At 40.0% G+C, this 25,555-nt stretch overlaps 2 long non-coding RNA genes across 51 annotated transcripts in view; one reads left to right on the top strand and one right to left on the bottom strand.

The window, feature by feature from the left end:
- LOC144304499 (uncharacterized) overlaps positions 1–25,555 on the top strand; it is a 213,731-nt gene that overhangs the window by 144,791 nt on the left and 43,385 nt on the right. For 45 of the 50 annotated variants that reach the window (XR_013371421.1, XR_013371408.1, XR_013371435.1 and 42 more), the window contains one exon: positions 24,312–24,374. The exons of 4 other annotated variants lie outside the window; for them this stretch is intronic. This is a non-coding gene — a long non-coding RNA (uncharacterized LOC144304499). Of the gene's footprint in view, positions 1–12,440; positions 12,613–18,167; positions 18,274–24,311; positions 24,375–25,555 lie in introns of all 50 variants that reach the window. One more of the 50 variants, XR_013371418.1, reaches the window with a different exon arrangement.
- Positions 1,872–4,503, bottom strand: LOC144304505 (uncharacterized). Its single transcript, XR_013371452.1, has 3 exons — positions 4,408–4,503; positions 3,750–3,781; positions 1,872–1,999 (listed from the first exon to the last, which is right to left on the bottom strand). It is a non-coding gene; the product is annotated as an uncharacterized LOC144304505 (long non-coding RNA).

Below are 25,555 nucleotides of genomic sequence, written 5' to 3' on the forward strand. Positions count from 1 at the left end.
TTAGATTAAGAGGAGCTTCCAGTAAAGAAAGGAGGAAATGGGATTTGGTCTAAGGGTAAAGAAACAAAAAAGCCTTTCTGGCATTAAAGTGATATAATCCTCTCCCAAGAAAGTTTGCTGGTGAACAACTGGAAACCAGAAAGGCATGATGAGTGTGAAAAGGGCCTAAAGGGGTTCTGGGGTGGGCTGAGATATGGGCAATAAAATAGGTTGCCCTGAGCCTCTGACAGCCTGAACAGCATCAGAGGTGATAAATGGAGGTAAATCTTCCGAGCAGATGGTAGAGAAAGTCACACCAGTGTCAATGAAGAGATGCAGTTCCTGTTTTATGGTAGATCTGGGGGGTCTACTGAGGATCGGCTGACCCTGTCAGTTAAGGGGGATTGTCCCTCAGGAGAAAGGAATTTTCTGAGGGTTGTGGGGTTTCGGAGAATTGCTTATTAAGCCCTCCTTTTTAAGTGCAGGTCAATTTCTCTTCCAATATGTGCTTTTGTTTCCTGCAATATCTGCAATCGTTTAGAGGCAAATAGGGAGATTTCTGAGTGGGCTTTGAGCTATTTTCAGCGTTACGCTTCGCCTTTCCAAAGATGCAAGTTGCAAAGCAAGAAGTATTGCTTTTGATTCCTTGCTTTCCTGCAAACTCTTTTCAACAAATTGAGTGGGGGCCTCCGTTCTTACACTTCACAGTTGCCGCGTCCAACTGACCACATTATCATGGATTTGCTTTTTTAATATTGGGAGGCAATTTCCTGTTAAAGCAGAGGTTAGATTTCTATGTTCTAAAGCTTCTGGGATTAATGCATTGTGCCTTTGAAAAGTTTGTATAAAATGTTCAACGAAGGCTTTTTGGTGTCCCCCTCCTTTCTGAGTGCATATTTCAACCTTAGGCCAATTTATTTGGGGAGAAAAGTCCTCCAGTATTGCCCTATTAACCCTTGAATACCAGCCTCTAGCTGAGCCATCCCCTGGTCATTCATACAGAGCTGGGGAGACACTCTGGCCATGTGTTGACCTTGTGAGAGGACTTTTCTCCAGGGAGCCATCTGGCCTGCCTGATGACCACCTTGTAATCACAGGAGGGAAGAACTCTCCTTAGTAGCCAGTCAAGATCTCTGTGAGTGAGGGGAGGTTGTGGATGGTTCCTAGTCTTTGTAATTCCGCTCCAAATTTGGTAGGATTTTCTAAGAACAGAGGTAAAGGAGGTTTACAATTTAAAAGATCTGTCACGGTCCAGGGGACATGCATTCTTTGCAGTGGACGTCCAAGATACATCCGTAGACGTTGCATAGGAATGCTTCAAACTGGCAGAGCTTGATTACAAAGCCCTGGAAAATATGAGGAATTATAAGGGACAGCGAAATGAGCTTTATGGGACTTCTCAGGTGTCCCCACTAGATTTACTCCCTGAAGTTCAGCAGGTTATTCAAATAACCTGTTTTCCCCAGGCTTAGAGCTAAGGCAACGTGCTTTCTGTAAATCTTGCAAAGAAAGGGAAGTTAAGATAGAAAGCTGGTTGTTGGAATTCTAGGACTTAAGGGAATTGACTAAGGAGGTGGCACTGAGTTTTGAGGGGAAGAGTCTGGACCATGGGCCCAGAGATCCCAAAGATCTTCTTGAAGATCAGTGATAGGGATTGGGGGATAAAAGAGGGGTATAAAAAGGAGAATTTATGTCAGATTTGGTTTCTAGTTCTTGTTTTAAAGCTGACTTTGGGGGACACCTGGGTGGCTCAGCGGTTGAGCATCTGCCTTCGGCTTGGGTCGTGGTCCTGGAATCAAATCCCACATCGGGTTCTCTATGGGAAGTCTCCTTCTCCCTCTGCCTATGTCTGTGTCTCTCATGAATAAATAAAAATCTTTAAAAAAAAATAAAGCTGACTTTGGTTCTTTAATTTTATTAAGGGATTCTCTAAGGTTTTCTGCTATACTTTTTCATGTTTTCCTTTCAATTTGATACTCCCATAAATACCAGTAAGGCAGCTGCTCGGAACCAGAGCTTTCTGAAAAAAAAAAAAAAAAAAATTCAAATGTAGAAATTTTTCCAATTCAAAAGATCTGTCATTTGGCCATTGACATGTAGGATCACCATTAACATATTTATTCCAATAGTAAATATATAGAAGAATCAGGAGGCAACTTTATAGGCTTAGAATAAATCTTTACCATGGATGCAAGAGGTGAGGGCATGGATGCCCTGGAGGGGGCATAGATGATGCAACACCTATGACCCAAAAGTTACTCCCCAAAGTAATCCAAGGCAAACATTTTGTTGTACAGATGGTAAGAATACTGTGTGTATATGGTGTCTCTGGTCTCCCACAAATGTGAGACATTTCTAGTCACGGACCCACTAATCTGTGACAACCAGGCAAGCGTTACTGGAATGGCATTTTTCCAGCTCTGAGAAGCAAGGAAGCTACTCTTAACACCACTAAGACCCTGCAGTTGGAGATCCCAGTGGGCTGACATGGTAAGAACTCTTTCCTCCCACTGGCTGTATGTCAGATGTCCCACAGTCTCTCAGCTCCAGGCAGGGTGAGCAATCTCCAGCAAGTTAGAGTATCCTGCTGACTATGCCAGCTGTGCAGGAGGAAAAAATTTCCTTTTTTCTCTCCAAGACTCCTCCAGCTGGTTTAAGAACTAAATTGACATGAGACATTAAAAAGAGAACCCAAAGTTTTATCATGTGTGCATAGGGGCCCAATAATGAAATTGACACCCCAAGAAATGACCAATGCAGGCAGTTTTTATGCATTTTAGACGGAGACAGTAAATTTGTGAGGAATTGACAAGATAAGGAAAGCAACTGTTTGGGAGCTTTACTTAGGAAGTCTAAGTAGAATTTGGGTTGAGATCATAGATTAGTAAAAGTAACAAGGTTTGTTTCTGCAGCTTTCTCAACTTTAAAGTCTCCACTCCGCTGATAAGGATGTCTTTTTTACTTCTTAGTACAGAGAAGGTACCTCTCGTTTGGGAGATTTATATCCCGCCTTCAGCAGGGATGGAGGAGGTCTGAGTACCCAGGGTGTTTCCCAAGTAACTTCAATTCAAAATAACCAATATGCTGTTGTGGCACATTTTGGGGTGGCCTGCCCTGGGCCCCTGTACAGCATGAACATAACACCATGACATGTAGAGAAGGTGATCAAAACACAGTCCCTCCTTTATATGAGCTTTATCAAAGGGCTGTATTATTTATGTAGATATAAAGTATGATCATATTCTAAGTCTTTAAAAAGTCTTTATCACAGACTTGGGCCAGATCCTCTCAGTTCACTGAGGATTTATGGTTCATGTTGGCTGGTTTGTTTGAAAAAAGTGGAAACAGCAAAGAACAAGCTAGACCGTATCAGCCTGTATCCGTTACTCTCTGGCTTCAGTGGGGCTCAGAGGACAAGAGGAGAGAAAAGTCATATTTATTCTCCTGTCCCTTCCTGCCAGGCCATGATTTGTGTCCCTCTTAAGTGTGGCCACAGCTCCCCCCCCCAATGTCCAGTGGGCCCAAGAGGTGGTACCAGTTCCCCTCTGTTGTTAATTGGGGCGCCTCACATCCTGGCTCCTTAATTCTGCTGACACCTCTGTTAATAGTCCCTCCGAGCACTCTCAGTCTCCCCTTTGAATGTGCTACCATTTCCTGCCCCACAACCCTGACCAATAAATCAGAAAGGCAATTTTTGAAAAAGGTAAAATCATGGCTTTGAAAGTAGCTATAAAATGAACATGTCATTATCACATTTATACTTTAAATACCTTATGATTTTGTCCGTTTTACTTCAGTAGGGCTGAAAAAAATGAACATGCCAAAAACTTAATTAACACATTAATTGAGGGAACCAGAAGATGTGTAACAGCCAGTTCAAAGGAGAACTCAAAAATTAAGAGAAGTGAATTTGCAAAAGGCATCAAAACTAGCTTTCTTCCCCTTAGGAATCAGAAACCCTCCGTCTAACAGTTTGTTTTCATGGATATAGCCAAGGATTATTTGCATTATCAGTTATCTACAATTTACAGAGTTATAAATAGCTCAAAGGGGATGAATCCGAATCAGACACCTTACAAAGTCACACTCCAAAGCTGTGCTTTGTATTTCCCTGGAACATGATTTTTTTTTCTTACCTACGTTTGCCTTCTTTCCTTGAGGGGAACGAAAATTCAACTGAGTACAATTCTTAAAACATTTTATTATTGGATTATAGTTGACATACAATTTTATATTAGTTTCCAGTGTACAACATCGCAAATCAGCAGCTCCACACACTGTGCAGTGCTCAGCCCGGTGAATATGGTTAGTCTTCATCACCATACAACATTAGTACAATCTTGTTGACTAGATTCCCTATTCTGTACTTTCATCTTAGTGACTTATATATTTTATAACCAGAAGTTTATACCTTTTAATCTCCTTTACCTGTTTTGCCCATCCTTCAACCCCTGTCTCATCTGGCAAGCAAAAGTTTGTTTTCTGTATTTGTGAGTATATGGTATGTGTCTTTCTCTGTCTGACTCCACTCATCATAATGCCCTCTAGGTCCATTCCATGTTGTCACAAAGGCAAGATCTCATTCTCTTTATGGCTGGATGGTATTCCTTTGGATATAAGCCACATCTTTATCCATTCATCTGTTGATGGACACTTGGGTTGCTTCCATATCTTGGCTATTGTAAATAATGCTACAATAAACAATCAAATTAGTGTTTTTGCTTTCTTTGGGTTAATACCTAGTAGTGGAATTACTTGGTTATACGGTATTTATATTTCAAATTTTTTGACAAATCTCCATAGTGTTTTCCCAGTAGTGGCACCAATACACCCACTAACAGTGCACAAAGCATTCTCTGTTTTCCACATCCTCACCAACACTTGTTATTGCTAGTCTTTTTGTTACTCGCCATTCTGACTGGTATGTGATACCTTGTGGTTTGATTTGCATTTACCTGACGATTAGTCCTATTGAGCATCTTTTTATGTATCTACTGGCCATCTGTGTCTGGTCTTCAGGTCTTCTGCCCGTTTTTTTAATTGGGTTATCTGTATTGTTGGTGTTGAATAGTGTAAATTCTTTATATATTTTAGATATTGGCTCCTTATCAGATGTGTCATTTGCAAATATCTTTTCCCATTCAGTAGGTTGCCTTTTTATTTTGTTGATGGTTTCCTTTACTATAAAAGCTTTTTATTTTGTTGTAGACCTAATAGTTTAATTTTGCTTTTTGTTTCTTTTGCCTGAGGAGACATATTTATAAATATATTGCTAAGGCTATTGTCCAGGAGATTACTGCCTATTTCATCCTAGGAGCTTTGCGGTTCCTGTCTCACATTTAGGTCTTTAATTAATTTTGAATTTATTTTTATGTGTGTTCTGTGAAAGTGTTCCAGTTTTTTTTTTGTTTTTTTTTTTGTTTTTTTTTAGATTTTATTTATTTATTCATGAAAGACATAGAGAGAAAGAGAGAGGCAGAGACACAGGCAGAGGGAGAAGCAGGCTCCATGCAGGGAGCCTGACGTGGGACTCGATCCCAGGTCTCCAGGATCATGCCCTGGGCTGAAGGCAGGCACTAAACCGCTGAGCCACCCAGGCTGCCCAAGTGTTCCAGTTTTATTCTTTTTTTTAAAAAAAAGATTTATTTGAGAGAGAGAGAGAGAGAGAGAGAAAGGGCAATGGGAGAGGGGGGGTCTTAAGGGGAGAGTCCATGCTGAGCATAGAGTCTGACTGAGGGGCTCTATCTCATGACCCTGACTTCACGACCTGAGCCAAAACCAGGAGTCTGATGCTTAACTGACTGAGCCATGCAGGCACCCCCAGGTGTATTTTGCACATACCTGTCCAGTTCTCCCAACAGCTTTTATTGAACTGACTGTCTTTTCCCCCATTGTATATGTTTGCAACCTTTGTCATAGATGAATTGGTCATAGAAGCATGGGTTTATATTTGGGTCCCCATCCTGTTCTGTTGATCTATGTGTCTGTTTTTGTGTTAGTACTCTAGTGTTTTGATTAATATCACTTTGTAGTATAGCTTGAAATTTGGGATTGTGATACTTCCAGCTTTGTTCTTTCTCAAGATTACTTTGGTTATTTGGAGTCTTTTTTGGCTCCATACAAATTTGTTCTAGTTCTGTGAAAAATATTGGTATTTTGATAGGGTTTGTACCAAATCAGTAGATTGCTTTGGATAGTATGGGCATTTTAACAGTATTAATTCTTCTAGTCTATGAGCATGATATAGCCTTCCATCAGTTTGTATTATCAGTGTCTTTCTTTATCAGTGTCTTATAGTTTCCAGAGTATAGGTCTTTCACCTCCTTAGTTAAATTTATCCCTAGATATTTTATTCTTTTTGGTGCAGTTGTATTTTATTATTTTTTTTTTTTTGGTGCAGTTGTGAATGGAATTATTTTGTTAACTTCTTTTTTCCTACTTCATTATTACTGTTTAGAAATGCAACAGATTTCTGCATATTAATTTTGTATCCTGAAACTTTATTGAATTCACTTACTAGGTTTAATAGTTTTTTGGTGGAGTCTTTAGGGATATATAGTATCATGTCATCTGCAAATAGTGACAGTTTTACTTTTTCCTTACCAATATGGATACCTTTGATTTCTTTTTCTTGTCTGATTGCTATGACTAAAATTTCCAGTACTATGTTGAATCAAAGGATGGGAGTGAATATCCTTGTCTTGTTCCTGATCTTAGGGGGAAAGCTTTCAATTTTCACCATTGAGTATAGTGTTAACTTTGGCTTTGTCATTATGGCCTTTATCATTTTGAGGTATGTTTTCTCTGTGCCCACTTTGTTGAGAGCTTTTTTTCATGCATGGATGTTGCATTTTGTCAAGTGCTTTTTGTGCATCTGTTGAAGTGATCATATGGTTTCTATCCTTCAGTTTTTGAATGTGATATATTATCTCGATAGATTTACAGATATTGAAACATCCCTGGAATAAATCCCTCTTGATTGTGGTAAATGATCCTTTTAATGTGTTTTGAATTTGGTTTGCTAATACCTTGAGGATTTTTTTTTTTTTTTTTTTTTTGCAACTTTGTTCATTAGGGATATTGGCCTGTAGGTTTTTTTTTGTTTTGTTTTGTTTTTATGTAATGTCTTTGTCTGGTTCTATATCAGAGTAATGCCGACCTTTTTGAATAAATTTACAAACTTTCCTTCCTCTCCTGTTTTTTGAAATAAGTTGAGAAGAATAGGTATTAACTCTTCCTTAAAGGTTGGTAAAATTCACCCGTGAAGCCATCTGGTCCTGGGCTTTTGTTTATTGGGAATTTTTGATTACTGATTCAACTTTAGTACTAGTTATGTCTACTCAAATTTTCTGTTTCTTCCTGATTCAGTATTAAGAGATTATATGTTTCTAGGAATTTATCCATTTCTTTTAAGTTGTCCAACTTGTTAGCATATATATATATATTTTTTAGTAGTCTCTTAGAATGCTTTGTATTTCTGTGGTGTCAGTTGTTATTTCTCTTCTTTCATTCTGATTTAATTTATTTGAATCCTTTATATTTTCTTCTTGATGACCCTGGCTAAAGGTTTATCAGTTTTGTTTATCTTTAAAAGAACCAGCTCTTGGTTTCATTGATATATCCTATTGTTTTTCAAACTCTACTTCATTTATATCTGCTCTTCCTCCTACTAATTTTGAGCTTTGTTATTCTTTTTCTAGTTCCTTCAGGCAGAAGGTTGTATTGTTTGTTTTGATATTTTTTTCTTGTTTGTTGAGGTAGGCCTGTATTGCTTAAAGCTCCCTCTTAAAACTGCTTTTGCTATGTCTCTAAGATTTTGGACCACTCTGTTTCCATTTTTCACTTGTCACCATGTATATTTTTAATTTCTTCTTTGATTGCTTCATTGGCCCATTGATTATTTTGTAGCATGTTGCTTAGCCTCCATGTGTTTGTGCTTTTTCCAGTTTTATTTTTTAAAGTTGATTTCTAATTTGATACCATCATGGTGAGAAAAGGTGTTTGATGTGATTTTGGTGTTCCTAAATTTATTGAGATTTATTTCATGATCTAACATGTGATCTCTCCTGGAGAATGTTCCTTAGGCACTTGAAAAGAATGTGTATTATGCTGTTTTTGGATGGATTGCTCTATATTTGTTAAGCCCATTTGTTCTAATGCATCTCTTAAAGCCACTATTTTCTTTTCTTTTCTTTTCTTTTCTTTTCTTTTCTTTTCTTTTTCTTTCTTTTTTTTTTTTTTTGGTCTGGATGATCTATCCATTGATGTAAGTGGGGTGCTGAAGTCCCCTACTATTATTATATTACTGTCAGTGTCTTCCTTTATGTTCATTGTTAATTTGCTTAAGGTATTTAGATGTTCCTGTTTGAGTTCATAAATATTTACAATTGTCTTCTCTTTTTGGATGGATCCCTTTGTCATTATGTAATGTCCTTCTTTGTCTCTCCTTACCGTCTTCATTTTAAAGTCTGTTTTGTCTGTTGTAAGTGCTGCTCCCAGTTTTCTTTTTCACTTGCATTTGAATGAAATATCTTTGTCCTTTCGTTTTTAGTCTGTATGTGTCTTTAGGTATGAAGTGAGTCTCTGGTAGGCAGCAATAGATGGGTCTCATTTTTTTTAATCCAGTTGCCCCCTGTCTTTTGATTGGAGCATTTAGATAATTTAAACTTAAAGTAATTATAGGCATGTACTTACTGCCATTTGGTTAATTGCTTTTTGGTTGTTTTTGTATTGTGTGTTTACTTCTCTTGCTCTCTTGTGATTAATGAATTTCTTTTTTGTTATGCTTTGATTCCTTCCTATTTATTTATTTATTTATTTATTTATTTATTTATTGCCTATTATAGGTTTTTGGTTTATGGTTACCATGAGGTTCATATATAACATCCTAAATAAATAGCAGTCTATATTAAGTTGATGATTCCTTAAGTTTGAACCCATCCTAGCATTATATTTTTCTCACCTTCTCCATTGTTTATGTGCATGATGTCCTATTTTGCATTTTTTAATTTTGTAACTCCTGTAACTAATATAATCAGTTACTACTTTTGTGATTTAACCTTTATACTAGCTGTATTAGTTATTGATTTACTACTCTTATTATATGTTTGCTTTTTAATTCATGAAAAAATTCCCTTTAATATCTTTTTTCTAATTATGACCTCTTTTTTTCCACTGAAAGAAGTCCCTAATATTTTTTCTAATGCCAGTTTGTTGATGATGATCTTTTAACTTTTGTTTGGGGAAACTCTTTATTTCTCCTTCAATTCTGAGTGATAATCTTACTGGATAGGGTGTTCCTGGTTGTAGGTATTTTTCCCCCTTGCAGCATTTTGAATATATTATGCCACTCCTTCCTGGTCTACAAAGCTTCTGCTGAAAAATGAGCTGATAACTATATGGGATTTTCCTTGTACGCTGCTTGTTGCTTTTCCCTTCCTGCTTTTAAGTTTCTTTTTATATCTGTAATCTTTGATGTTTTAATTATTTGTCTTCGTGTGTAACTCCTTGGATTCATTTGTTTGGGTTGTGTCTGCTTCCACGTGGATGTCTGTTTCCTTCCCAACGTTTGGGAAGTTTTCAGCTATTATTTCTTCAAATAAGTTTTCTGCCCTTTTTCTCTCTCTCCTTCTGGAACCCTATAATGCAAATGTTAGTATACTTGATTTGTCCCAGAAATCCCTTAACTTATCCTCATTTTAAAAATTCTTTTCTCTTTTTTGCTGGTCAGCTTGGGTGCTTTCCATTAACCTGTTTTTCAGATAACTGATTTATATTTCCGCAATCTCTAATCTGTTGCTGATTCCCTCTAGTTTATTTTCATTTCAGTTGTATTCTTCAGTGCTGGTTCATTTTTGTATCTTCTGTCTTTGTTGAAGTTCTAACATAGTTCATCCACTCTTCTCTCCAGTGAGCATCTTTATGATCATTATTTTGAATTCTTTATCAAGTAGATTGCTTATCTCTGTTTTGTTCAGTTCTTTTTCTGAAATTTTATCTTGTTCTTTCATTTGGAGTATATTCTTCTGTTTCTTCATTATTCATTTTTTGCTTTGTGTTTTTGTTTTGTTTTTGCTTTCTGTGTTTGTTTCAGTGAATTAGACAGAATAGCTACTTCCTTTAGTCTTAAAGGAATGGCATTGTTTAAGAATGTGCATGGTAGTTTTGGTTTCCTGGCTGGAGCTGAAGTGGATATGGACCAGGGGCACCCTGGAAGGACAGTTTCAACTGAAGTAGACAGTACAAGAGGATCCCAGGATGTTCCCTGCAGGGGACTCCCTGATGAAACAGCAGGAGCCGAAGCAGGTGCAGGCCAGGTAGTCCTGGGCCACTCTCCACTGGGGGCCTCTAGCAGCAAGGCTGGAGCTGATACAGTGTAGCTTGGGAGGCCTCAAGGTCCTTCAGTGGCAGGATAGCTGGAGCCAAAGTGGATGCAGGCTGGAAGGTCCTGGATGTTCTGTGCAAGAGGTGCTCTGGCACATTGGGGCTGAAGCATGCACTCTGGTGTGTCCTGGTGTGCTTTACACCTATCTTGCTTTGGTGACATAGCTGGAGCTATAGTGGGCACTGTCCCTTGGTGTCTCAGTGTGCATCACACTGGGACTACCTTGGTGGAATGGCTGGAGCTTTGGTAGAATGACTAGGGCTTAGGTGGGCAGAGGCTGGGGGGATACTGCTCTCATGGTGTTCTTGGGTAAACTGGGGCCTTGATCCAGCCTGTCCTAGAGATGTTGCTGAAGGTTCTTGGTCTTGTCACAGGCAAGAATTCAAGGACAGACATGACACAGTTGTGTGAGCAACACAAGTGGGGAAATTTATTAAAGGGGGGAGAGAGGCAGGAGCTAGAGAGAGAGTGCTGTGCACCCTGAGGGTTGGGTTGCTATCTTTGGTTGACAGTTGCTAGCTAGGGGTGGAATATTCATTACTCAGGCCAGGGATTTCTAGGAAGCAAGATTTCATCCCTTTTCTTCCTTTTTTGTCAGGAGTTTCCTGTCATGACCCCTGTTATCTTGAGCCTGTCTGATTTGATCCGGCTTCTTGTGGAGCGCTGCCAGGACAGGCCTCGAACTTTCCCAATAGCTGACCATGACTTCTCCTTTCCTGTTAGGACCAAACTAACTATGTTAACATTCCCCCATCAAGGACTCTGGGCCCTAAAAACCTTTTAAGGAAAAATTGGGCGATGGTACATCTTCTATAACTACTTCATGCTGGTGTGGGATGTTGACTGTGCCTGAGGGCTCCAGGAATCCGTGCTAAGTCTTAGGAAAACTGGATGGACAGTAGGGAGTAGAAGGAAGTTGTGGCTTGGTCTAGTGGGTGTTGTTTCTGGGTTTCTTTCAGGGCTGTTGCAGACCAACATCTGGAGATTCACCTGGCTGAGCAAGAGGAAATAAATTTTGTTAGTAACTTTAGAATTCAAAGTCTAAACATCAGAATAAGGAGTATGGTTATTAGGGTCCAAGAAGAGGGTATAACCATGAAAGGCCTGGAGACTAGAAGAATAAGTACCATCAACAGAAGGAGGTAGGGCGGGTTTATGAAGGTCCAGTTAGCTACTGCCCTGGTGATCTGGAGGCTTTTTTAAACTTCTCCAGATGAATTGATGCATACATAGCATGGTATGTTAGCCATCGTGTGGACTTCCCGGAAATTTATAATGTAGTCAACGGCATCTTGTAGTCAAGTGGCTTATTTTGCCTGATTTTATCTATATGGATTCTTACTTCCCAGGAGTAATACAGGTGCAGCAGGCGGTGTTAGCCATCATATAGACTCTGCCTTATTTAGCAAGTAATCAGGTAATTAATAAGAGGCATTTCTATGAAAACAAAAGGAGAACAAGTTAATGAGTAAAGCAGATTAAACCCAATGTCTGAGTCCTGAGTGCTGCCAGTGAGAAGCTTTCTAGGTGTCAGGCTCAAAACATCCTCCAATGCAGTGGGAACAGGCAGTGGCAATCTGATGGGTCCTTCTGGTTTGTAGTTTCAACGTTTCTGGTGATCCTTCTGAGTGGCCCATAGAGCCACAGGCCCTAAGATCGTCCATACGTGAGCTCGGTGGCAATTTCTCTCAAGTTGTCCAGCCCTGTTTGCAGGGCTTCAGGAAAAAGAACAATTTTAGTTTTTAATGATTTTAAGTCAAGAGAATGGGCAGATTGGAAATCTTAGTTTGAAGAGTCCTAGCCAGATATTTGAGGAAATCAGAAGAATTCAGGATCCAGCCCAGTTTTATAGGCATACAGCAAACATTGAAAGACAATGAGAACCAGAATCTAACATGCATAATTATGTTATTGAAACTTAATTTTTCCCTAAAATCACCCACTTTTTCATCAAAGATGAAATTCACTTGTAAAATAAGTGCAATTAACACATTTCCCTTATTTACATGAACTCAACAAGAATAGTGATTGACCATATAAGTTTTCTTTTAATCTATTTTGCCGGAACTTTTATAAGGAATTTCAGATTGAGCCTTTAACAGCCTCTCAAGACCAGAAGCCAAGCCAAATACCTGCCATCAGATTTGCCTGCAATACATGCAGATTTGGGTGAATTCCTCTTCTGGAGGTCCCCAAAATATCCTGAGGTTTCCTGCACCTGTGAGGAAATGACATTCTTTACTTATCTGGTAAGGCTCCTGGGAACTCTGTAAGCAAGGGGCTTAATTAACATTTAACATTTCCAAGTGGTTCTGTTGGCTCCATAAAGTCAACCTGAGTTTCTTTGGCTGTCTGGTCATATCTGAGTCTATGCATGTCTCTCTCAAATATGGCATTCCAGTCAAAGCTTTCATAATATAACCAGTATTTTAAGAACAGATTCTCATTAAACTTATGCAAATAATTAAAACTGCCATAAAAGAACTCACAGGGCACCTGGGTGGCTCAGTCAGTTAAGCGTCTGCCTTCAGCTCAGGTTGTGATCCCGGGGTCCTGCGATCAAGCCCCACATCGGGCTTTCTGCTCAGTGGGGTGTCTGCTTGTCCCTCTGCCCTTCCCCACTGCTTGTGCTTTCTGGCGCGCGCTCTCTCTCTCTCTCTCTCTCTCTCAAATAAATAAAATCTTTTAATTAATCAATTAAATAAATAAATAAATAAAATCTTAAAAAAAAAAAGAAGAATACTCACAAAGAGTTGCTGAATCCTGGATGGCTCAGAGAGGAAGAAATAATAACTGTTTCAATTTTTTTTTCTTTTTTTTTTCAATTTGTTTACAAAGGAATATTTTAGATTTCTGTAAGTTATAGATAACTTAAGAGAAACTTAAATCTGGAAGAACAAACAGAGAACCAGCAATGTTTGAAATAAGTCATAAAAAAATGATCATCTTCTTCAGTTCACTTAGTTCCATGTTATTTATTTTGTTCTGCTTGAATGCAGCTCTCCCATTAGTTCAGAAATTCTTAGCCAGTTTAGTTTTATGATCTTAAAAATATCAGAAACCTGTGTTTGTTAGAAAGTTCTTTTCATGAATCTCCTTGAAGACAAAACACATTTCTCAAGAGTGTCAGGACAATAACTATGAACAACAAAATAAAAAATGGCTATGGTTAGAGATCTGATGAGAGTTCATTATCATGCAGTTGACAAGGAAATCCGATTATTTCTTTTTTATAAATTTATTTTTTATTGGTGTTCAATTTGCCAACATACAGAATAACCCCCAGTGCTCATCCCATCAAGTGCCCCCCTCAGTGCCCATCACCATCACCCCAACCCCACGCCTGCCTCCCCTTCCACCACCCCTTGTTCGTTTTCCGAGTTAGGGGTCTCTCATGTTCTATCTCCCTCTCTGATATTTCCCATTCATTTTCTCTCCTTTCCCCTTTATTCCCTTTCACTATTTTTTATATTCCCCAAATGAATGAGACCATATAATGTTTGTCCTTCTCCAATTGACTTATTTCACTCAGCATAATACCCTCCAGTTCCATCCACGTCAAAGCAAATGGTGGGTATTTGTCGTTTCTAATGGCTGAGGAATATTCCATTGTATACATAGACCACAGCTCCTTTATCCATTCATCTGTCGATGGACACCGAGGCTCCTTCCACAGTTTGGCTATTGTGGACATTGCTGCTAGAAACATCGGGGTGCAGGTGTCCTGGCGTTTCACTGCATCTGAATCTTTGGGGTAAATCCCCAACAGTGCAATTGCTGGGTCATAGGGCAGCTCTCTTTTTAACTCTTTGAGGAAACTCCACAGTTTTCCAGAGTGGCTGCACCAGTTCACATTCCCACCAACAGTGCAAGAGGGTTCCCCTTGCTCCACATCCTCTCCAACATTTGTGGTTTCCTGCCTTGTTAATTCTCCCCATTCTCACTGGTGTGAGGTGGTATCTCATTGTGGTTTTGATTTGTATTTCCCTGATGGCAAGTGATGCGGAGCATTTTCTCATGTGCATGTTGGCCATGTCTATGTCTTCCTCTGTGAGATTTCTCTTCATGCCTTTTGCCCATTTCATGATTGGATTGTTTGTTTCTTTGCTGTTGAGTTTAATAAGTTCTTTATAGATCTTGGAAACTAGCCCTTTATCTGAGACGTCATTTGCAAATATCTTCTCCCATTCTGTAGGTTGTCTTTGAGTTTTGTTGACTGTATCCTTTGCTGTGCAAAAGCTTCTTATCTTGATGAAGTCCCAATAGTTCATTTTTGCTTTTGTTTCTCTTGCCTTCATGGATGTATCTTGCAAGAAGTTACTGTGGCCAAGTTCAAAAAGGGTGTTGCCTGTGTTCTCCTATAGGATTTTGATTCTGTGAAATAAAACATTTCAATAATTAGAATGTCAAATGATGACCTTAAACCAGAACATATTAAAATGTTAGGAATTTCGTGTAATTTGTAAAACAATGATAACCTTTACCCATACAATATAACCTCAGGTTTTTCATTGTTTGTTTAATTTTGCTTTCCTTGTAACTTATACCAAAGAAATAAGCCTAGTTAGTCAAAAGACTTCATTTAGATTTTGAATCTTGGGAAATTTGTTAAAAATATCAAAGTTTTAAAGCACGTACCTAAATAGGATTTCAGATGGTTAACAAAACATAATATTTAATTATCTATTTACCTAAGATGGCAATAAGAGATTCTATGGAAGTTTATTTATATAGTTGGCTAGGAAAACTTAGCTCCTTAAATATTGAGAAGTTTTAGTTCTCTTAAGTAATCGAAGACCTGTTAGAGATAAAACATAGAAATTTTGGTTTTCTGGGAAGATAAAGGAAAAAGAAAAAGCATTGTTTATAATTTCTTATCAAGAGCAGGCCAAAAATCCAAGATTTTGTCTTTAACAGAGAGAAAAACTGAATCTTATACCATGTACTTTTTAAAATCCATTCATTTCAGTCTTTATTCTGATCACACATAAAATTCTTTTCCAAAACTTTCCCTTCACAGACCTTCTGCAACTTTCTTTTTTCGTTGAGATTTCATCAAAAGCCTTCTCTCTCTGAATAACCAGTCTCATTTTAGGAAAAAATTACTTCCTTTTACTGCAACAAAAATGTATTCCTATTCCTCATACCTTTCTTTTTTTTTTCTCTCCCATATCTCTTACTTTCCTACATATGAGTTGCTTTCTTTGTCATTTCCACCAATCTTAATTACATTTAGCAGAATTTTGACTCTTAGAGACCTTAGTCTCCAGTGAAAATTAAGAAATAAGCAATTGTGAGATGTTGAATTGTCTGTTAAACTAGAATTTTTTTAAACTAGAATTCTTTTGATCTAGAATTTGAGTACATTTTATAATTTTTAGAATCCTCAGTTTCTCTGTAATAACAGGCCAAAAACAGACAAACCTATATTCAGTAATTAATGTTTTAGTATTTTATCTTACTTGGAAAAGACTTGAATATCAAATGAATTTAACTCAGTTTATCATTTAACTTAGCAAAACTTCGAAGTTTTAGGTTACCGAAGATTTTGAAAGCTATTTAAAAGTTTACCTATAGGGGGATCCCTGGGTGGCGCAGCGGTTTGGCGCCTGCCTTTGGCCCAGGGCACGATCTTGGAGACCCGGGATCGAATCCCACGTCGGGCTCCCGGTGCATGGAGCCTGCTTCTCCCTCTGCCTATGTCTCTGCCTCTCTCTCTCTGTGTGTGTGACTATCATTAAAAAAAAATAAAAATAAAAAAATAAAGTTTACCTATAAACCTTTTATCTATTTAACTTATTTTTTTTTCTTTTCTTTTTTTTTTTTTAAGATTTTATTTATTCATGAAAGGCACAGAGAGAGAGAGAGAGGCAGAGACACAGGCAGAGGGAGAAGCAGGCTCCATGCAGGGAGCCTGACGCGGGACTCGATCCTGGGACTCCAGGATCACACCCTGGGCGGAAGGCAGGCTCTAAACTGCTGAGCCACCCAGGGATCCCTCAACTTACTCATTCTTAACAATTACCCATGAAAACTTTTATGAGACAAAGTCAACCATCATTATAAGTCATCTTTTGCCGACAAATTGCGACAGATACTGAATATGTTGTACTTGTGTCCACTAAAAATCAACCAATTAGTTCCCCACTGTCAATTGTACTTGGGGCTTCTGTGGGGGAAATCTGAAGTGGGTATTTTAAGTCCAGGGGAGTCTCTGGGCCCCCTCATGCTGATGTGGGACGTGCTCTAGTTTGAACCTCAGAAAGCAGTGGCCCAACAGCTCAGGGTGCTGTTTGCTTCTTGTAAGTTTAAGAGGAGCAGGAGCCCCTGGCTCTTGAGGCACCCAGGATGGTATAGGAGCCCGTTTTGCAAGCCACACCCATGGTGGTGCAGAATAAGAGGAGGGGGAGGTGATGGCAGAGGAGGCGATGTGCCACCAGCAAGGCTGGAGATGGATAAAAGCCCAGAGGGCAGAGAACGAGGACTGCTGGTCCTAAAGCTCATCAGCTCACATAGATGAACAGATGCATGTTTTCTTTCCACCAACTAAAAGCCAAAATTAGCAGTCCACATTGGGCCAAAGAAGAGACTGGGAGCCTCCTTGAAACAAAAAGAATTTCAGCAGCTGCTTGGGAATATTCCTCAAAGTCCCAGACCCAAAGTAGACTGACCACAGACAGTTGGCTCCACTTATCACAGCCATTAAACCAGGAAATGAATGGGGGAGAAGCCCCCCATACAACAAGAGTCACATTCCTCCAGTCCTCTCAAGATATATTTCAGATCTGACACACAAAAGATGTAAACAAAGAGGAGAGGAGACTCAGGAAAAATAGAGGGAGAGAAAAACATGGCACAACCTGTATATAAGAGAGGCAAAAGGGGGCACATGGAGAATGTGACAGGACACGGGAGAGGTGGATTAACAAAAGTAGGCGGGCCTTAGGCAGCTGTGCTGATGGTGGATTGAGGGGTGACTTTGGGCCCCTTACAGGAGTAGGGACAGATCAGGGTTTGGGTATAGGGCCATAAAGGCCTAGCCATATGGACTTTCCATCCACTTCCCTGCTTTTTACAGAAGAGCTCAAGCTATAGTTAAGACTAGCCTATTCTTGTCAGACTTCCCCATCCTCTAGTTTATAGTAGGGCCAAGCGGTGTTACAAAAGAAGGTAAGTACTTTTTCCTTTTAAGCTTTCTAATGGGAGCTGGTCCCAGTTCCCAGTATATCAAGATACATCTTAGGGGAGAATCTTTGGAGACAGAGGTGGAATTTCCATTGTCCTCAGGGAGAGAGTTGATTCCTGTAATGAGAAGAGGAGCAACTACACATGGGCCCCTGCTATTCCCAAGAATGGGCTCTGACCCTCTCCTGGGACCCTTGGTAGAAGCCCAGAGTCCTCTTATCCTGAGGAGAGCTAATCTCTCTCAGGACCTTATTTAGGAACTTTCCCGGAGAATTCTGAGGGCGAGTGGATCTAGCGGTCCATTCGTCCCCTGTCATCACAGCAATGGCTAGCATGCTGCGTGATGACCTGCCCAGCCCTGGCATTGTGGGCCTCATCCCAACACCTTCAGTCACAGGAGTGACACTTCCTGAAGACCCCCACAGGGGAACAGGAACAGTAAGGACAGCGTTGATTAAAGTGATAACCCTAATGTCCTGGGGTGGACATTGTCATTATTCTAAGATCTCGGAGTATCTCATTCCCCTCCTTCTGTGAGGCTGCTCAACAGTTGGCAAACAGTAGCTGCCAGGGATGGCAGCCCCTTTGATTGTCTAAATGTTTCTTGTCTGACCCACAGAAATCTTTTGATCCCTTCTACTTTGTGGCCAGTGCAGGTGGAATTAACCTCGGTTTCCCAGTTCTCTTCTGAACCCAGGAATTGCTTGGGTCAGATGGTGAAAAAGGTAACCCCAAAGGGAAACATGTTGTTGGGCAGGGTCCCTTGCTAGGGAGTAAAATGGCTTATAGCCTATTTTATGGTGACCTGTTCAAACACAAGAGTGTGAGTTACAGAATCTCTGTGACAGAGAACATCCTGCAGGTGTCTTTCCCCAACCATCAACGGAGGAGAATGTGCAAGTAGGTGTGAGAGGAGCTCACCAAGGCTAAGTGAGGGATCAAACCCAGGAGATGTGAAACAGACCTTTTAGATACTGCACAGCACAGGGATGAGCCTCTGCCACTCTCAGGATTACCTTTCAGAGTGAACTCAGGTGCATCAGATCTGCCCGGGGTCTACTCTGAGCCGTCCCACCTCTGGTGGCTGTCCAAAGGAGCAGACACAAATGGGCTGAGAAGAGTGAGCCAGTAGTTGGTCAGAAAAAAAACAAGGGAAATAAGTACAAGATGCTAACACATAAAAGAAGGACCAAAAGAAAGATTTCTGGTGAGGTAGACAGCCTGGGGATGAGGGACAGTTACCTAGGGATCCGTGTAATGGATCTTGGAGTGCTGGTTGTGCGTGTCACTTCCAGGAGTGGCCACGAAGCACTCTCTTACATGTCTTGGTTTCTCCCAGTGGAAGTTTAAGACAACCAGAGGGGCTCAGAGTACTGGGAGATCAGTCCTTATGTGTGCATCCCCAGATGAGCCAAGGTTTTAATGACTAGTGAGGTGGAAGGCCATCTGGGACTGTTGTATGTCCTGAGGAATAATCTCTGACACTTCCATAAAACTCTTAGAGTACCTTTGGGCTGGAAGGAGCAAGTGTTCCTTTATTCTTTGAAGCTGAAAATCAGTCTCTCATAGACGTTACCAGACCATTTGGCTTCCAGGTAGTTTAGAGAGTAGAACAAAGCAGGAGCAGTGACTGAACAACTCTCCAGTCAAAAAAGGTGAGAGTTGGAGACACACTCATTCATGAAGGTCACTCAGTACACTGTTACCTGTCCCTCTGTGGTCACCAAGAAGATGTTGCTGGGTGAACTGGGGAGACCTGGATCCCTTGGGCCTTGATTCAGCCCATCCCAAGATGTCACTGAAGGTTCTTAGTCTTGTCACCAGAAAGAATTCAAGGACAGACCCCACACAGTTGTATGAGCAACACAAGTGGAGAAGTGTATTAAAGTGAAAATATACTCTCAAGATGTGAGAGTGGGTGAGCTCAAGTGAGAGAGCTGCGTACCCTGGGGGTTGGGTTTCTATCTTTTATTGAGAGTTGTTAATTGGAGGGTGGAATATTTGTTACTCAAGGCAGAGATTTCTTGGAAGTAAGGTCTCATGCCTTCCTTATTTGAACAGGGGTTTCCTGTCATGGCACCTGCCATCTTGGGCCTGTCTGGTTTTATCCTGCTCCTTGTGGAGTGCTGCCAGGACAGACCTCTGATTTTCCCAATGGCTAGCCAAGACTTCCTCTTTGCTGGCCTCCAGGTATCCTGTTAGAACCTAACTAACTGCCTACTCTAACAGTGGGACTTCTAAGAGAAAGAGATGGATAATAGATAAATATGTAAGATTACCTCAATGCTAAAGGCTATCAAGATAATAAGAGAAAATACTGTAGTAAATTATGTGTATGTATTGTATGTTGTATGGAGGCTACTTTACAGAGGAAGTCAGCAAAGGCCACTGAGAAATTAAGGCCTTAAGAGGCCCTAAGGGAAAAAGGTGTTGTTACCCCTCCCACTGTGATCCTCAAAAAAACCCAACCCTACTGACTCCAAGAAACAAAACAAAACAAAATCTCCAAGCTTGCTGGCCTTCCTTCATTCATAGTTCAGTACAAAAGTCATTAGGTGAAACTTTCGATTATAATTGTTGTAATTTGCTCAAAATGTATAGCTGGCGTATGGTCACGTCCATTTGCAAATAACCACAGGCAAGGCACAGCCTTTAGGCATTAGCCTAAAGAGCTAATATTTTACTCACTGGCCTCTATACTGCTCAGCCCCTAGCTCTCCTTCCAGGAAACCAACCGAAAACGAAGGCTTTGTTGAAAGGCCCTTTCCCATTTGCCCTTTGCCCACTGAGATGCCCCTGCTGTCTATGCTGTCTATCAGGAAACTGTAACTGAAGATACCTTAAAAATCTTGGAATTATAGAGGCACCTGGGTGGCTCAGTCAGTTAAGTGTCTGACTCTTGATTTTAGCTCAGATCATGGTCTCAGGGTCATGAGATCAAGCCCCATGTCGGGCTTCCAGCTGAGCATGGAGCCTGCTCAAGATGATCTCTCTCCCTGTCTCTCGCTTCCCCTCCCCCACTGTGTGCTCATGTGCACACTCATGTTTTCTTCAGAATGATAAAGTTGCTGTATTTTATTGATACATAGGCTTTTTCTTCTTTCACATTTTAACACTTCACAAATCAGTATGGTCCTAATCCGTATCATTGCCTATGCTCAATCATCAAAACTTGCAGAATGGGTGCTGGCTATCTGGAAGAAAATCCTGGAGATACTAGTGGAGCATTCTCTTAAAAAATGCTGCATCGTAATTCTATTTTTGGGAAAACACATTTATTATTCAGCATTAAAGGTAATTCCAAAGATTCAAGCTGCAAACGTAAAGAGGTATAGAAGTTCCAGGAGAGAGAGTTAACCAATTTATTTATATTTTTCTATTTATGTATGCATAAGGAATAATATTAAGATCTGTTTAAATGTAGTCATGAGCTCTTAATAAAATATAATTCAGATGGATAAGAAAGCATTATGTTATTAGCAACTTTTATTTTTTCAATTAGTTCATAAATGATGACGTCTTAAAATCAATAGCGTCCTAAGTATGATGAAATTTGATTTAACTGTTTCTGTTTGGACTATAAAAGTTCTATGGCTTTTTTTTTTTCTCCACTAAGATCAAATTTTAGACAGCAAGCAGAAAATAGCCCCCTAATCAGAGCTGTATTCCCTCCCATTTTGCCTCAAACTGTCCAGCTCCTGCATGAGCTCAGTGCTTTCATAGGACTGTGCTAAAAACAGCAAGAAGCAGCCAACATATGTCAACCCTGAATCTTTTCTAGTTTCTCCTTGGCTGGGATATAGTTTGCCTTTGAAGGTATCACAGATGGTGGATGCTGTTACTAAATGTTTCATACAGCATAATAAGGAACACAGCATTCCAGCCTGTAACATCTGACTTCTCTTTGCCTCTATCCAAATATTGCCAGATGGGGTTTTATTCTGGGTAGTATTTCTGTCTACCTAACATTTGTATTATTATGGTAAAAAAAAAAAAAAAAAAAAAGACTGGATAGTGGGAGGTGTTGGAGAGGAAAATATTTTCTATGCCCTTGAAGATTGTTCTAACTGGACTAATAATTAAATTGACATGAGACAGATTAACAGCTGAAAATCAAACTTAATTTTGTATGTACAGGGAATCTCACTAGACATGAGATTCCAAAGGACAGGCAACATGAGGTGTATTTGTCATCCCGAACTAAGGAGAAGAGAGTAGGAGTCTAGGACATCAAAGAAAAAGTAATACAATTGACAGGAAGATTAAAAAAGAGTAAATGTTTGGTAAACAAATGTTTTCTGGGCAACTCAGGAACAATTGCACATAGAAGACTTTGATCAAACAGGCCTTGCTATGTTCTGTGTCTACCGTATCTAGTTCATATTATTATGTAGTTATGTATGGTGCTAGCTCTCTTCCCGGAGTAAGTCCTTTATCTAAATTTTTTTACACAGTTGTTGTTGGGGAAAGGGGTCAAAGTTTCTTCCTGAGTCTTGGGCCTTGATTATTTTCAGCTAGTCATAATCTGCATGCCAAAGTGGTCTGTCTTGGGTAGTCTGCCCTTAACCCCTACAGTTCCTTCCTTTGAAATTTACCTGGATGTTTCACACATTAGAAGTTGAATTGAGGAGTGCCTGGGTGTCTCAGTTGGTTAAGCATCTGCCTTCAGTTCCGGTCATGATCCCAGGGTCCTGGGATAGAGCCCTGCATTGGGCATCTTGCTCAGTGCCTGCTTCTCCCTCTCCCTCTCCCTCTGCCCCTTCCCCAGCTCATGCTCTCTCTCTCTCTCTCTCTAATAAAATTTTTAACATCTTAAAAAAAGTTGAGTTGGAAAAAAATAATAAAAAAAAAAAGTTGGTAGATTGTTTCATCTTGTTGAATTAGTCTCTTGGTCCTGACAGTAGGTCAGTTCAGTTGAACTCATTTCAGGACGCGATAATGCAGGTGTGTTGGCAAAGTTAGGCCAATGGTTCAAGTAATCAGGTATTAAATAAGAGGCATTTTTATGAAAACAAAGGAAGAACAATGATTAATGATTAGATCAAATTATGAACCAGTGTCTGAGTTCTGAGAGTAGACAGTGGAGAAGATTTCTAGATGTCAGGCATGAAGCATCTTCAGCGTGAGAGCAGGCAGTGGCAATCTATCAGATTTGCCTGGTTTGTAGTTTGAATGTCTCTGGTGATCCTTTTTGATTGGCCCACAGAGCAACAGGCACAAAGATTGTCTCTATGTGGGCTATTGTGGTGATTTCTCTGAAGTTTACATCAAGTTGTTCATATCCAGTTTGCATGGCTTCAGGAAAAAGGGAAGTTGGAGAAGACGGTATAGGCCCAGTTTCCAAATATCTACCTCTGTCTCTTCTTGTTTTTTTCATTCTTCATGAAAAATTTCTCCCTAAAGTTTGCATTTCAAAAAATGACTCTTAGGCCCTGGAGAAGATGGGGATAGAAAATCCGTATCACAGAGGCACAAAGTATCAAAGAGTTTATCAAGGTGGAGATTTGGGGCATCCTATTATCAGAGATGCTAAAGTCCTTTTAGCATTTTTGTTGTTTGTTTTTGTTTGTTTTAAGTAAACTGTCCTCAGTGTGGAGTTTGAACTCCTAACCCCAAGACCAAGAGTCATGCTTTGGGGGACCGCTGGGTGGCTCAGTTGGTTAAGCATCGGACTCTTGATTTTGACTTAGGTCATGGTCTCAGGGTCCTGAGATTTACCCCCACATCGGGCTCTGTGGTGGGTGTTGAGCCAGCTTAAAATGCTCTCTCTGTCCCTACATATACATGTGCACTCTAAAAAAATTTTTTTTTTAAATCACATGCTCTACTGAGTGTGCCAGCCAGGTGCCCCAATAGTTTGTCTTTTAAAAGTCCTTTCCACACCTTTTTGTTATTAATCTCAGGTGATGTAGGTTATGTTTTCAAAGACACGATAAAATTTATAATTTAAAGGGACAGAATGCAAAAAAAAATCTTTTTCCTAGGAGTTCCAGGGTAATTGCTATTTAAAATGTACCTTTCTTAAGTACAGGACAATTTTGTTCCAATATCCTGATCTTTTATAATATCTACAAGCATTTTGAGAGGAATAGGTGAGGTTTGGGGGATTGGTAAAGAGACTTGTATTTCTGGTTTTGTAGAGATTTGCACAACAAAGATTTTTTTTTTTTAAGATTTTATTTATTTATTCATGAGCGACACACAGAGAAAGAGGCAGAGAGAGAAGCGAGCTCCTCTCAGGGAGCCCAGTGTGGGACTTGATCCCAGATTCTGGGATCATGCCCCGAGCTGAAGGCAGATGCTCAACCGCTGAGCCACCCAGGAATCCCAAAGATTTTTTTTTAAAGATTTTATTCATTTATTCATGAGACAGAGTGAGAGAGAGAGAGAGAGAGAGAGACTCAGGCAGGGGGAGAAGTAGGCTTCCTGAAGGGAGCCTGATGTGGGACTCGATCCTGAAACTCCAGGATCATGCCCTGAGCCAAAGGCAAACGCTCAACCCCTGAGCCACCCAGGCATCCCAGACTTCTTTGTTTTCGATGGCCTTGACAGTCGTGAGGCATCCCAAGATGGTTGTTTTTAACAACCCCCCGCCCCTGCCCCCAAGAACTGACCTGTTACCTGAATATCAAGGGTTTGATCCACCTTTTTAACTAAATGTGGTTCAGGACGATTTTTAACTAAAATGAAATGAAAAGATTTATGCCTTTGTAAAAGTCCATATAAAACATTTTAATGAAGCTTTTTTTTTTTTTTTCCTAAGTACACAGTTCAATTTTGGCTTCTGTTAGTCCCTGAATGTTGGCCTTCTAGAGATCATTTGTAGGTGAGTGAAGTCACCTGTTCCCCCAGGGTGAGGTGGGAATGGGAGGGAGGGCTTGTGAATGGTCATGAGTCTTTCTAATTCCTCTCTAAATTTGGTAGGATCTTTTGAAACTGGATGTAAAAGGGCTTTATAATTTAAAATATCTGCTGCTGTCCAGGGCATATGAATTCCTTGTGTGTGTGTGTGTGTGGGGGGGGGGGTCAAGGATACACCTGCAAAGGACATTGAAGAGGAATGCCTGAAGCTGGCAAAGCCTGATTACAGAGCCCTGGAAAGCAAGGGCCAAGTGAGCCTTACTGCCAGTCCTGGGGGCTTTTACTAAATGCCCTCTTGGCTTTCAGCATTCATGTGAGTAACCTGTATATACTTTGGACCTAGGGATTAGGTCAGAGTGCTTTCTATATTCTGTAGGGAAGAGGGAAGTTAAAACAGTCAAATGAAAAAAAAAAAAAAAACAGTCAAATGTGGCTGGATTCTAAGAAAGGGAATTTATATTGGTAATGTTAACCTTAAAAATAAAACTTCATTATTTTGCCAGCAAAATAGGTTTATTTGAGGATAACAGTGAATTGCAATTCAGGACAAGCAAGTATGAATGGTATTTTATGGAAAAGAGGGCGGAAGTTGGCAGGTGTTGTTCCAAATGAAAGTCCAGTGGAGAAAAGCAAGAGTTCAAGAGTGATGATGGCTTCTCACTGGCTGAGTTGCTGAGGTACTGGATTTCTTGTAGGAAGTGCAATGTAAGTCTTTCTCTGTTGGGATCTGTCATGAATGCTTCTTTCTTGTTGAAGATTCTTTTGCTGGGGTTTGTAACTGACAAGTCTTCCTGAGATCGCTATTGAGTGGTACTGCTCTCCCTTCTTGCCTCCCAGGTCCATTTTAGTGGTTTCCCTTTATTGATTTTCACATTTCCTCCTTTTGATCAAGATCTTTCTCTGAAGGTATCACTGATCAAATCGGGTTTTTTCATATTCAATGGTTTTTTCCCTCTGTGCCAGGAAAGACCTTTCCTTGTGTCAGAGGGAAAGGGCAGAGCAGTTAGAAACAAGGCCACATTTGAGTAACAAAGAGGGTTAGGAGGGAGAACCCTCAGGCATTTATCATCAGTCATTCATGATATGGGAAACAAAGGCAGAAGAAAAAATATTGAATTTTCTTACTACCTACAGCCTATTGACAAG

Source organism: Canis aureus, chromosome 34 (assembly GCF_053574225.1).
Source record: "Canis aureus isolate CA01 chromosome 34, VMU_Caureus_v.1.0, whole genome shotgun sequence".
In the NCBI taxonomy this organism is placed as follows: Eukaryota; Metazoa; Chordata; class Mammalia; order Carnivora; family Canidae; genus Canis; species Canis aureus.